Consider the following 6,197-nt stretch of genomic DNA (forward strand, 5'->3'; position numbering starts at 1 on the left):
GTGCGCCCGCACATGGTATTTTGTGGAAGAGCCACACTCAAGGGGCCAGTTTGCCGACCACTGCCCTAACCTGATAATCCTTTATTGTTCACCAAACCTTACCTTTGATATGCGTGTTTGCTTTGCTAAAGGGTAAAATTTATAAATAAAAAGCTGTGGGTCCAGACATTCAGGGAGCCCACTTCACTAGAGGGTGAGGCCTCCACCTGGTTCCCCCAATGCCTTCCAAATCTATATTTCTTGTCTAGTCTCTTCATTTATGTCGCAGCACCTTCTCCAGATTCCTGAACCCTGGCTGCGAAAAGACTGTGACATCCTAGTAGTGATGACTTAAGTCATTTGTTTCCAAACCCTTTGCTTTCTCTCCTATTGAGCAGCCCATGCTACTTCAGCTTTCTAGACTCTGTTCTCTCAGCTGAGGAGCTGACTAGATGATCAGATGATCCCTTCAAGTTCTAAATTTCTTAGCCAATGCCCAAAGTTGGTACTAGAATGCATATACTGTTTCCTTGGGAGGGTTCTTATGGGCTTTGTTTTGTTTTGTTTTTAACATGCAGTTATCCTACACTCATTATCTGCCAGTTCTTTGAACTTAATATTTTATTTTGCAACCCCTTTGTAGCATCCCCAGGTCTCTGTTCTATGCTCAAGGACTTCTTAATTTTTTAAATTTATGCCTCTCAGTATATTACCAGACAAACAATGGGTCTGTGCTGCCTATCACTACTCGAGCCAATGAAACAGAGCCAGGGTGGAATCATATATGAGCGTTTATTCCAGTACTGCTGGCAGTATGGGAGAGCAGCAGGTCAGCCACAGAAATCTGCTCTGCACCCCACGATAAGCCAGCTGCTTATATAGGAAAAGTACAAAGGAACAGTAGGCAAAAGGACAGTTTACAGATATCCAAAAGAACTAGGGGTCTTCAAAGGGCTTAGTGATATGCAAGGGCTGGGGTTACATGGGGAAATAGCCAAAGGGAGTGCCATATGGGCAATTAACAGGTAAGCAGGCTGGAGGTCTGCAAAGGCCTACAGGTATGCAAAGGGGCTGGGGATCTTCAAAGGGCTGGCGATTCTGGTTTCTGTAGCCAAGTTGTTAATCTTTCCATGATAATAGGCAGCTCCAAATGGGGAGGAAGGGCTGCATCTGCAGGTCAGCTCCAGCTGGGGTAGAATATGCCTTCTTTAATTAGAATAAAACAATCATGGTTAACAGAGCATGATTAATATTTCTTACAATACTAGCTGGTTCCCCAACATCCTATTTCTGCCCCCTTTCAAGTACACCTGCCTTATCTGGACTAAGTAAGCCACATGCTTCACTTCCCAACACCAAAAATGTTCATTTCCTGTTTTCTTTCTAGGGCAGCAGCAAGCTCTGGGAGCTCTGTCAGGCCTCAAACGGTCTCGTGCCTTAAGAGGGAGAAAATATTTCTTGAAAATAATGATTCTTGAATTTGAAGGTAAAAACACATGCTTTAAAATGTTGTGGGATCATTTAAAAAATCAATTGTATTTCTATACACTAACAGTAAAAAATAAAATTAAGAAATAATTATATTGCCCTAACTGGTTTGGCTCAGTGGATAGGGCGTTGGCCTGCGGACTGAAGGGTCCCAGGTTCCATTCCGGTCAGGGGCATGTACCTAGGTTGTGGGCACATCCCCAGTAAGGGGTGTGCAGGAGGCAGCTGATCGATGTTTCTCTCTCATCGATGTTTCCAACTCTCTATCCCTTTCCCTTTCTCTCTGTAAAAAATCAATAAAATATATATTTTTTTAAATCTTTGAAGAAAACATGAGTGTAAATTTTCATGACCTTGAATTGAGCAATAGTTTCTTGTATGTGACACCAAAACACAAGCGACCAAAGGCAAAAAATAGACAAGCTGGTGTAAAGGGCCGCTGGCAAAAAACACTTGACTTAAGTATGTCGGCTGAAATTCAGAGCGAAGGCAAAGCCATGCTCTGAAGGCGGAACCAGTCAAAAGATTGGACGCCACTCAGTCTGCCCAGTGTTAAGGGGATGGATCTCGTGATGTCAAGCTCAAGGCCCACCCAGATGTGATGTAACTTCCTGTAATTCGAGTATATAATAAACTGCTTCCAGTGCTGGCGCTCTCTCTCTCTGTCTGTCCCTCAAGTCAGAGGGCAGACGCCACACCCAGCCCAAGCTTTTAATCTAATTTTGTGTCTGTCCAATTCATTTTTCTTTAATCCCAAAAGCGCCTCCTAACTTGTACAAACCGGTTCACTTCTCTCCCTCTCTGTGTGGGACTCGGAGAAGGGAGCCCCAGCCCCCGTCGTAGCTGGACTTCATCGAAGTGGAACATTTTTGTGCTTCAAAAGTCACTATGAAGAAAGTAAAAAGACAAGCCACAGAATGAAAGGACATATTTGCAAATCACATATCTGATCAGTATCCAAAATATATAAAGAGCACTTACAGATCAACAATAAAAAGACGAAAAAAAACCACATTTTTAAAATGGGCAAATAATTTAAATAGACATTTCTCATAAGAAAAATGCAAATGTTTAATAAGCACCTCAAAAGATGCTTAACATCTTAATCATTAGAGAAATATAATTAAACTGTAATAAGATGCCACTTCATACACACTTGGATGGCCACCATTAAAAAAAGACAGACAATAACAAGAATAGTAAGGATGAGAAGAAATTGGAACCCTCCTACATTGCTAGTGAGAATGGAAAATAGTGGTTACTTTGCAAAACAATTTAGCAGTTCCTCAAATAGTTTAACATGTAACTCAGCAATTTCACCTATATATATATGAAAACGTTTGTCCATACAAAAACTTGTACAGTGGGTCCTTGACTTACTAGTGTCCCGACTAACGAGTTTTTTGAGATACCAGCTGTCTCTCGGCCGATTTTTTGCGTTGAGTTGATAGAGTAATTTGAGTTAACGAGCTTGGTCTCGGAACGAATTAAACTCGTAAGTCAAGGCCTCACTGTACCTGAATTTTTGTAGCAGTGTCATTCCTAGTAGTCAGAAAGTAGAACTAGAGCAAATGTCCATCAACTCATAAATGGATGAACAAAATACAGGGGATTATTTTTTTCATTATGATAGTAACAATGCTTATTGTAGGAAATGTGCTTAGAGAGTGGGTTTGTGGATATTTGTGCTTCAGAAAGAAAGCTCTTGGGCCATGGGAAGGTGACCTCACCTTAAAGGAATGAATGCTCCTGGGGTTCTGTGTCCAAGGTCCCGGTGGCTATGTGTTTCTAAGGGAGGATTGGTCCCTTTTTTCCCCCCAGGGGGTTAAGTAAGGCCTTATGTTTCTCCCGGCTTGAGGTTCCGGTTTATCAGGTCATCATGTCCTTCCCAGCAAGCTGGAAAGCTTATTGTGTAAGAAAAGAAGAGAATGAGAGCCTTTGTGTACAAGATCTGGGGTGTGGGTCACACAGTGCTCCAGGGGGAGGGGGCTGCTGAGGGATGGCTCAGCTGCCCAGACGCCATCGCTGAGGGTGGTCTGAATGTGGGTTTGCTGCCCTCAAAGCATCCTGAAGAGGAGATGGGGAGGAGCCCAAGGGGAAACTTTCTGATGTCCAGGGCCTATGCTGGACCAGGGCCAACCTAACCTGCTGGGACCCACCAGTAAGGATGAGAAGGTCCCCAAAACCCAGAGCAGGGGATTGACTGGCCAAGGTCAAGAGCCTTGCTCTTCAGACTTCCCGTAATACCCTGAGACCCCTATGGTGTCCTGGGAACCCAGTCCTAGCTGGGTGCACAGATTTCCATTCTGTATTCAGAGGCCAGACCAGAGCTGTTAGTGCAGAGGAGTTGCCAGGATTCCACATGCTTCCCATCCCAGCAAGCGCAGTTAACAGTGCTGCATCCCAGTCTCCGCAGAGCTCTTCCACCGTCATCCTCCCTGCAGATCAGCGGGGCTGGGCTCCAGCTTTCCCTCCAAACCAGGCTGTGGCACCTGTGCAGATGCAGCTTAAGACAGGAGATAACACCCTTGGAGAAAGGTGAGCCTCAACTCTCAGGAGCGCTGGTGACAAGACATGTCACCACCTTTTCTATTCCCTAAGGCAGCATTTTGCAGCGCCTGATACTGATTAAGGTCACCTGGGATTTTACTGGCCAAATACTTGCAGCAGAAGATGCTATCAGTGGAAGAGTAAGTCCTGGTGTCAGCAGAACAGTGACAGCAACAGAGTGGCAGCTGGGGCTTAGAGTGTCAGAGCCCCTTACCTGGGGAGGCGAGTGCAGACCACATTCCTGCAGTCACCTCTGCTTGGGGGCCTAAGGGAGACTGAATGCTTTTGTGTGATCCTCCAGACACGACAAAGTCTGGCAGTCTTGGCTACTGCCTCTCAGAGTTCACAGTAAGCCTGTCTCCGCACACCCTGAGAGGCGAGGTGGCAGAAGGTAACTGAATCTTGGCCATGTGTTGTGAGGATCACATGCATTTTTGTTAAACTATATTGAATTCAATAACATAGAAGCCTCATGTGGTAGAAGAATAATGGCCCCCAAAGTTGTCTATGTCCTAGTCCCCAAATCCTGTGACGGTGTTAGGTTGCATGGCAAAGGGAATCCATATCACAGGTGAAATTACGGTTGCTAACCAAATGACTCTAAGATTGTACATTACCCTGGATTATCCAGGTGAGCCCTATGCAATAACAAGGGTCCTTAACGTGGAAGAGGTGGGGGCGACAGAGGAAGCTGAAGTGATGCCATGCGAAGACCCCCGGTCACCCTGCGGACACCTAGATCTTAATCCAGTGAGACCATGTTGGACTTGGTCTAACCTACAGAATAAAGTTGTGTTGTATGAAGCCACTAAGTCTGTGGTGATTTGTTACAGCAGCCGCAGGAAGCTCACACACTGTGTATTCTGTGTATTAACACATCTTTGAGAACTAGCTCTCCAGGAAGTAAAGAACATTTCAGAGTGTTTGGCTCGCTGCTTCAAACAAGGCAACCACTTTGACTCCATTTTCTAGGTGTCTCCAGATCTTGTGTTTCAAGAGGAAAATATGTTCCTTAAAGTTCTCAGAACCCATGGCTGCAAAAACAATTTGAGGAGTTTCAACTAAGTGGCGAAAAGGTATAATAAATGACTATTTTTCCCAGTAACCACCTTTGCCCATCCTGTGATGATATCTTAAGGAAATGTCCTAATCAGCAGTCACATTCAGTACCCAGTCCCGTCTGGGTCAAAACTCCAATCTCACACCCACTTTAAATCTTACCTTCCCTTTCTCCTTGGCAAAGGTAGGCTTCGGGAGGACATGTATGTGGCCTGCCCTTTCTTTCTTCATCTTCCCTTTCACAGGTCAAGTTGCTCTAGGTTGGAGGGAGGCAGGGAAGAGGAGAGATGGGGATCAGTTCCCTCTAATGTGACTGGTCACCCATCTGTACTAGGGAGGTGTCACTGGTCTTGCCCTGGCTCAGTTGAGGTCCACATAATACTGGAAATTTCAGCTGGCGTACTAGTCCCAACATAAGTGGGGGCCAAGTTTTTCTCTGGGCCATGTCCAGGCACACCCTTGTCCTGAGGCCTTCTTAGGACAGACATGTCTCCTTTGGGCCCTTTCCTTATGAAAAGGTGTACGTGTTCAGGGAGGTAGGTTTGGATGAACCTTACACACACACAGTGGCGTTTCCTCTGCCTACCGAGGGCCTGAGTAGGAGCTTAGAGTATGTATGGTCTGTATAGTTCTCACACTTACATCTTTAGCAGGTGGCTGGGGTGGGTGCTGGGTAGGAACTGCTGTGTGATCCCTACTTTCATCTCCATAGAAATGTTCTCTGACACCAGGGGCCCACCTTGGACCTTCTGGAACCTGCTCCACCTTCTGAGTATCAGGGAGGGTTCAGTGTCCGTGCCTGTCTGTGAGATGGAAGTTTCTGTGGCCTAGAAAAGGTCTGGGAGGCCCATCTGGGCTGCAGTGAGCCAGCTTTCTGGGAGCTGTGGTGAGCCTTCCTGCACAGCTCAGCCACCCAGAGTCGGCAATCAGAAAATCCCGAGGCTGCACTGGGGTCTAGACTTGGTCCAAATTCACAGTGGAAGTTACGCTGCCTGGCTTCCAGGTGCCAAGGGAGACGCCTTATGAGCTTACCTATGAGCTGTTGGTACCTATGAGCTGTTCATTCGCGTTGGAAGAAAGCAGTCCAAACTGTCAGGGAGGGAGGGCTGGGGAGGGAGGCT

The 6,197-nt window shown here is 46.0% G+C and overlaps 1 long non-coding RNA gene across 1 annotated transcript; it reads right to left on the minus strand.

The window, feature by feature from the left end:
- Positions 1–839: 839 nt before the first annotated feature.
- Positions 840–5,425, minus strand: LOC111827780. Its single transcript, XR_002831507.1, has 3 exons — positions 5,239–5,425; positions 2,249–2,353; positions 840–1,185 (listed from the first exon to the last, which is right to left on the minus strand). It is a non-coding gene; the product is annotated as an uncharacterized LOC111827780 (long non-coding RNA).
- Positions 5,426–6,197: the final 772 nt, after the last annotated feature.

Source organism: Myotis lucifugus, unplaced genomic scaffold (assembly GCF_000147115.1).
Source record: "Myotis lucifugus unplaced genomic scaffold, Myoluc2.0 scaffold_220, whole genome shotgun sequence".
Classification (NCBI taxonomy): Eukaryota; Metazoa; Chordata; class Mammalia; order Chiroptera; family Vespertilionidae; genus Myotis; species Myotis lucifugus.